The sequence below is a fragment of the Gymnodraco acuticeps genome, unplaced genomic scaffold, assembly GCF_902827175.1.
Source record: "Gymnodraco acuticeps unplaced genomic scaffold, fGymAcu1.1, whole genome shotgun sequence".
Classification (NCBI taxonomy): Eukaryota; Metazoa; Chordata; class Actinopteri; order Perciformes; family Bathydraconidae; genus Gymnodraco; species Gymnodraco acuticeps.
Window position 1 is genome coordinate 2,965,061 of NW_022991219.1, and position 8,547 is coordinate 2,973,607.

The following is an 8,547-nucleotide window of genomic DNA, read 5'->3' on the forward strand; positions in this document are numbered from 1 at the left end:
TGTGTGTGTGTGTGTGTGTGTGTGTGTGTGTGTGTGTGTGTGTGTGTGTGTGTGTGTGTGTAGTGTGTGTGTGTGTGTGTGTGTGTGTGTGTGTGGTGTGTGTGTGTGTGTGTTTGGTTGGCCGTTTCTCTCAATCGCGAGGATGCTGGCTTGGCAGTCGCGTACTTCCAAGTCATTTCCTTCAGAAACGAAGCCAGTATACTTCCAAGCCACGGCTTCGGAAAACGAAGAAGAATGGAACAGACTAACAAGTGTGCCACTTACTCTAACGGTTTCAACATAAACTGTACCGAAAATAATACCTCACGATGTCTATCTAATTATGAACTTGCTTTACTTTCACGGAACACATTTTTTGGTGATAACAAAACAAATGTAACAAAGTAACAATATTAACAACACATGTTCTACGCCACTACATAGGCCTACTTACATTTAAATGTGTGCTGCGTCGGTTCAGCCATTCTCCGCAAGGGTTTTTGAAATTGGTCCGTGCGCAAAGCATTGTGGGGATTTTAAGGACGCGAAGTCTACCCATGTGCAGCCTCCAAATTACCCCCAAACCAAGGACGCGGCCTCGGTGGGATTCCAAGTATGCTGGAGATTGGAACAGTCCTTCGGCGGCACTCGATGATGTAGCATCCTTGAAATATTGGCTTGGAAGCCAGTTTCCTAGAGATTGAGAAACGGCCCGTGTATTTTCCCCATAAGGCAAGACCCCCCCAACTCTGTCTCTGATTGGCTTACCCTGAAATGTTACCCCGCGTTAACCAATCATCACTCCTCTCTGGTCACTTTCCCATGGTACTGTGAGAGGACATCGCTGTATTCGCCTGTAAATTACATCCGCAGGGAGATTCGGTTCAGTTGGATCACATAATGTAACGCAGTAACGCACCCATTTAAATCACAGTAACTATAACGGTGTTACCGAATGGGAATAGGTAACAAGTAACGTTATTAGTTACCGCAAAAGGTAGTCGCGTTACAGTAACTCGTTAGTTTGTAACGTGTTAGTCCCAACACTGGTCATAATAAACAAAGGTTATGCACTGGTACATTTAAGGAAAGGCTAGGGAACATTTATTATTACGCATAAACATGCATCCTTGTTTTGAATACATAAGGAACACCACAGGGCTCTTGCATAATGTTATAAACACCTTAAAAACAATTATGGACCTGCCCTCTAAACTTTAATATGAAGGTCTGACACAACATTCACTTAACTATTACAAGTAACAGGTTTTCTATTTAGGAGATATGTAAGTGTGAGGAAGTGGTCACAAAAGTGGTGAAATAAGTTGAAGCAATCGGCCTAGCTCACAACACCACAGGAGCCTATACCCATTGTGGGGGAAACTTCGTGTAGCAATGCAGTGGGAGTCACCGACTCATGAAGGAGACACGGGATGAGCAGGAGTTTTGATGTTAAACACTGATGGTTTATTTAGGAGTATCGGCCGGAGGATTCACATCACAAGTCACAGCAGTCACGATCTGACTGCACGGGAGAGCCACGTCAATTCTGAAGCGCCTCTCTCTTGCGAGACCTTTTAACTGGTTTCAGAGAGTAATCAACATATTTGAGGAGATAGCCTAAACAGCTGGGAACACTGAGTTACTTGCGTCTGACACTCATGGCCTCGAAGATTTCACACCTTGGAGTCCACAGAAGGAACGAGAGTTGCCCGGTAATAAAATGGGAGATAACGTAAGGGTTGGTCATAAACGTCAAAGGGCAAAAAGGTTAGATTAGGATGGATCATGGAACACCCATGATCACATTCTGTGGTTTCACACTCTACACCCCGACACTGCAGAACAACCTACCCCTTTAAAAACATCAGAAGTTTTCTTAATCATCAAGGGTTATACTTTTCAGAGCTGCAGAAAACAACTCTGTTATAAGCTAACTGACATTGACGTGATCAGAATGAAGAAGGGTTAGAAATGGAGCTTTGTGTGTTTTTTTCCTGACTTACTGCAGCACATGACTTTTCTGGCTGAAACGTCCCTCTGCAGTCTGTCTGTTGGAACCTGGAGCTCTGATCACACCAGCTTCAGGCTGTGCTGATGGGTATCTCGCAGCTCCCCAAATCTCTTCCTTAAGGATCTAACTTTATTCAACTTGATCTCCACATCAGTCCTAAAATGGAGAGCTTGAATAAAAACTGCGGGCATGAAGGAAAATTCTCCAAGGACACAATCGTTGTCGAGTGCTGCAAGGCCTTACCTTTGGATCACATTCTCACATTCACTTTTTATACTGCAAGTCTTCACTTTACAATTACAATGCTGTGTTTAAGGAAAAACAAGCCCCTTCCTATTATGAACATTGAGTGTAAGTAATGCATTAGATTCAAATTCAGAGGCTTTATTGTCATATGCACAACTGTCACAGCATAGTTGTGGGCAGAGGTGTAAGAAGTACTTAGACATTTTACTTAAGTAAAAGTAGAAACACTACAGGAGTTACTGGATTATTTCATTTTGATGCATTAGTGTGTTCATTACAGCAGGTGAAGATAGAGCTACATTTAATTACTTTATATACTGCTGGATATCGTAACCTATAATTATATATCATAGTTTATTTATTAGTTTACTTATATTTGGTTTTAGCTAATAATCTGAATCTGTAAAGTAACTAGTAACTAATTATCTCAAATAAATGCAGTGAAGTAAAATGTACAATACTGGCTTCCAAATTGTAGTGGAGTAGAAGTTTAAATTACATAAAAATACTCAAGAAAAGCACAAATAACCCAAAATTGTACTGAATTACAATACTTGAGTAAATATAAGTCACTACATTACACCATAGTTGTGAGCAATACAAATCACAAGTCCCAGGCTCCTTCAGCAGTGTAAACGACAACCTTCAAATAAATAAAGAAGTCAAATAGTGACTTTCTGCCTCTGCTTTGTTTCTGTCACAGAAAGTGGACATCAATGTTTGCCAACCCTTATTTTTCCTGTCTGCATGTAAAGCTTATTGTGTATTTCCCTCTTCTGTTTTCAGGCAGGAAAGTGACGGGCCAGAGCCTCTCTCTAAAGGTCTCAGCCGCTGTCTTCCACAGCAGCCTCACACACACATCCTCCTGCCAACTATCACACATTCTCTTCAGGCATGTTTTCCACTCCCTGTGTCACACTGCACCTGCAGAGCTGTAAAGGCAGTCAGTGCAGCCAGCTGAAACACGGAGGGTCTCCTGGAGTTAAGTAACACTCCCATGAAAACTCTCACCTCCATGGAAGAGCAGACCGTTTTTTATCCTCACTGCGGTTGTTACGACACCTGATTCTGAAATATTTGTGGGTCCAAAAAAGGCACAGAAGTATGAGCATGTACTTCATATATCTTCATGATCTGGGTCAAGTTGCTTTCCTCGCATCAGGACTTCTTTGGTTCGATCTTTGCTCTGTATATTTCCCAAAGAATCCCATTATGAGTGCGGTTTGACACTTCAAACAAACACACTTCACATTGTCCTGGTACAAAAGTTCATTATTCGAGAGCTGCATTATGACATAATGACCTTGTTGTCCTATGATGCATATTAAGAATGTGTTGTCATTTGACACATGCAGACTCTCAGACTATCTGTATTTCATGTTTCCAAGATAAAACCGTTAATATTTTTGCATCAACTACAGGCAATTCTTCATTGTTCCAAGAAACATTTCTGACAAATCTCACAAATTCAATGCTGAAATAGAAAATGATATATGATATGTCCATAATATTCGAAAGTATTTGATTTAGTGTAAAGGTAAGATGTAGATAACACAGCACATATATTGATGATATTTTCTAAAATATACCACTGCAGTGATAGCAAAGAAGGAAAAGAAAGCAAATGTGTAATGCAACATATGTCTGTGATTTTGTGTTAAACACATACATCATACTGTTATGCACATAGAGGGAGAAATATATTTACAGATGTAAGTCTTCTTTATGATAACTCACTTAACATAACTGGTGTTAAAATATGAAACATAATTTACTCTCTCAAAACAAAGCATATTTACTTGAAGTGTTTAGGATTGAGTGGCCTCTAGTGGTCAGGTGGCAGATTGCAGCCACCTGAATGCACCCATCCCACCTTTCCCAGAGTGTAGGAGACCATACAGTGGCCTTTAGTTGCATTCTCGCCACCACATCCAAGTTTCAACTGAACATATAATTATGAAAGTTTCTCTTTAGATTCAGTTCGTTTTTTCCATGCTAGGCTACCAAAACATGGCGTATAACTATGAGTGTAACATGGCATAGAAACATGGCTGTGCAAAATGGCGGACTCTGAGTATAGATAAGAAGGCTCATTATAATGTAACAAAAACAGGACTCTTAATTCGAGAAGGTTACACACTATTGAAAACATAGTTGTAAATATAATATTTGATCTCAGACAATAAATACCCCTTAATTCGCCACTCTGGTCCTTTAAGATCACAACATTCAACAACAATTAACCAAGGATGTAGAGAATTTAATCTAACATTTAGGATTGCTCCCCTGGATGTTGCAAGAAAGCTGGCGACTGCAAGTCTAAAGGTTTAGTGCACATCGGGTTACACTGGATTAGGATTTTATAGAGGAATGTCTTTGCACAGGAATCTCCTTCTGATTGGTATACCGCTTCAGATAGGCCAAGTGTTTTCTCAGATTTCACACTGGTTTTGTATCAGGGGTCACTATATTAAACGTGGTGTTATCGTGAGCTTCTGGCCAAAAAATCCTTACTACAAGCAAACTTTCAAACTGCAAAAAAGTTAGAAAACTATGTGTTCAAACAGTTAACGTTTAACTTTGTCTCCCTCCCTCCATTTGTGTCAGTTAATGTTCTGATGTTTTCTCTTCTAACGCTCTCTCATTATATTCTGATTTTCTTTCCTCTCTCTTGCCTCATCTCCTCTGTCTAATGACGCGGTAAAAAGCGAAACTCGTCTCATTTAGTCTGGAAATTGAGGCGCTCCATGTTGTCTTTACCAGAAATATAGTACCTTGATGGTGAAGTTAATTGACCATGGAACCCATGGGTTCACAACACAGAGGTATCAACTGTTGCTCTAAATTGGAGACAAAACTGTTCAATTTATTTACCCGGAGCAGAAAAACAGGTCTACCACAGAATTCTGCCTTTACTCTCATTCACAAATGTTGATAAATGTAAATCAACAACCCGCTGTAGTTAAAAAGCAGTTTTTTTTGCATCTAACACATTTCTCTGTGGTTGATTAGGAAGAAGTCATGTAAAAATGCCATTAAAACGCTGATTAGTACGGAGCCCCCTGCCTAGGGGACATGGAGAAGAAAACAAAATTATTTGAAAAAAATAAATGTTTTGCGAGATCTCGCAATACTTTTTGCGAGATCTTGCAAAACCCTGTTGCAGTTTGTAGACGGTCCCTAAGCACTGCTCTCCCTCCTCCAGCTGCAGATTGTGACCAATTATTGATGTTTAGCTCGGATGACGGCGCGTATCGAACTGTTCTGATAAAAACGACTCCGTAGCTCGTTGTCTACCTTGCTATGATTGTAAAGTCATGTTGTTTGTATTTTTACAACGTTATGTTCATGAGTTATTGATCCGCGAAATTCGAATCTGTCAATAACTCAGCTCAGAGGTTGCATGTCCCGTCGCTCTGAGTGTTCTCTTTGTCTTCTCTTCACTTATGTGAAACCCGTGAACTTTTTTTTTTTGGAAACAAAGTAGGCTACTTTGCAAATATAATTCCTGTTTATTATTATTATTATCAACAGTTACTTTTTTATACAGTGAGGTAAATGGTAAATGTGCATGTATGTTGTTCAGTATGCGTTTACAGGTGAATACGTCTGCATTTCCTGCCAAATACTAGCCTCAAAAAGATTAAAATATAATTAATGCAAATAAACTACTTCTACTACTACTAATAATAATAATAATCATAATCAATTCAATAATATAAATACTATATTATTTTATTATAATATTGTTGTAATATAGTCAAGACAAAACATGCTTATGACATGCTCAAAAACTGACATTTCTTAAATCTGTATTCAAACGTAGTTCCCTCTGTCAGCAATGTATCAACAACTACACACACATTTCTATCAGTGTTTCTCTGTGTTGTGGTTGACATGATGATGACTGTTAGGAGTTAAGGGGAGAGGCTGAGCATCACCATGAAATGTGCAAATTGACATACAAATGAATAAAAGGGGAAAAAATGCTCCATGTTTTTTAGGCTGTAAACTTTAACTGTTATGTAAGCCAACTAGACAGACAGTTTATCACTCTTCCTCCTGTACATAAGGCATACCATACTTGAATGCATGTTAAATAAAGAATGCTGGAAATAACTGCATCTTCATTATATGCTATGCAGAGACTGCCTTCTTCATGTCGTGAATTGCAGCTGATGTTTTAATATGGCAATTGGCAATTTGACTTATACAACATTTGCAAGTTGTACATTTGACTCATACAATAACTTACCTTCGGGCTTCGAGTGATGCTCTAGTTTCTTCATGTTTTGTTTTTTTCCCCTCTTGCTTGCGCCGGACTGAAACTGTCTTTTCGCCGACATCTCTTCACCTGCACTAGTGGCCGTATCAAAGCCGTGATTGGTCAGATCTCGATTCATTGCAACGGTGTCGAGTCACAGACGTGCTCCCCTTGTCACCTCTCACTTTTAATCTCGCGGGGGGGGGGGGTGCGCTGAGAGCTGAGCGGAGAACTGCGCAAAGCAGCTGAGGCCCTCTGGGCGGGGCCCCCTGCGCAAGGCGGGGCCCCATGCAGCCTGCGTGATTGGCCTGTAGGGAGGGGCGGTCCTGGCTGCATGTAGCAGCTGCGTGTGTGTAAACTGCCCCGCCCCCTCGCACACGGACGGGGGAGAGATCTCTTAAACGGAGTTGGCGACACTTAAACTGCAATGTAATGTTTGTGTAGCAATAATACATACAACATATATCGGGGCACAGGTTGTTTATCCTTGACAGTCGCACAGTGGGCACACACTGAGTGTTTTCATGTTCAGCAAATGTGTACACGCTAAACTGCATACCTCAAGAAGAAATAATACTTTCATTCACTCACGGCAAAAGTTACTTTACTTACTATAAAAACTCACGGTAAAAAAATGCACTCCCTATTCCATTGTCATGAAGGTGGAATCTAACTATATCCAGAATAAGTTTTATTGGATCCAGGCTAGAAACATGTTTATTTCTGCTGTAAAGTTGGGCATTTTAACATGGGGGTCTATGGGAATTGCTCCTTTTTGCATCCATCCCCTGTCGGCCACTAGATGAACTGCAGTTTGTGGCACTTCCTTCTGGGCTTCCCGGCTCTGCGCTATGAAGCGCTGATTGGCTGTGGGTGGGCCAGAGACGTGCATGTGGGTGGGCCCAGGCCCACCCGGGCCCACCCACAGCTACGCCACTGCCTTCGAGTGATGCTCTAGTTTCTTCATGTTTTATTTTTTCCCCCTCTTGCTTGCGCCGGATTGAAACTGTCTTTTCGCCGACATCTCTTCACCTGCACTAGTGGCCGTATCAAAGCCGTGATTGGTCAGATCTCGATTCATTGCAACGGTGTCGAGTTACAGACGTGCTCCCCTTGTCACCTCTCACTTTCACTCTCGCGGGGGGGGGTGCGCTGAGAGCTGAGCGGAGAACTGCGCACAGCAGCTGAGGCCCTCTGGGCGGGGCCCCCTGCGCAAGGCGGGGCCCCATGCAGCCTGCGTGATTGGCCTGTAGGGAGGGGCGGTCCTGATACCAAGCACTGATGTTATATCTTTATATCTTTATATGAGCCAAGCTCAAAGTAAAATCGATGAACCGCTCCATTCTCCATCTTGCAAAAAAAACATTTTTTAAATACATTTGTTTTTCTTCTCCATGTCCCCTAGGGGGCTCCGTAGATTAGTGCATATGAATTCATGAGATGAAGGGCAGCGCTGACATTTTTTAAAAAGTCAATACCATAGAGGTCAATACATAAGATTGTGAGACTTGGGGGCGTAAATGTAAGGAAGTGAGCAGTTCAAACATAAAGCTCAGTTCTCTTTTAAGCAGCTCCTCTAAATCATGTCTTCACACATGTTCTGCCCTGCTGATTACATCTAGGATAAATTAATCATTGCATGCTTTCATTATCTCACAGATGGCTTTTCACTCTTTAAATTCTTTTTTTAAATCCTAAACTCTATTCTGCTTGAATCAGACTTCTTTTAATCACCACTTTTAATGGGTAGGCCTATGCAGAGTTCAAAGCACTTTACAAACAGCCACAGGCCATAGACAAAGACAAAACAATCTTCTTTCAATGCCGAGTCTCAGCATTGTTCACTGTTAAAACAAAGTCTGATCACTCAAAGTCTGTTTTTCCATAGAGATACACATGTCATAGTATACCCTCTTCTTATGATTAAACACAGAAGCACTTATGATCAGACTGTCAGAGGAGATACAGTGCTGTATCTATGGCCTTAAGACAAATATAACCCATGTAAATAGTCTTCATAATATAAGTCTAAACATTTTTATAA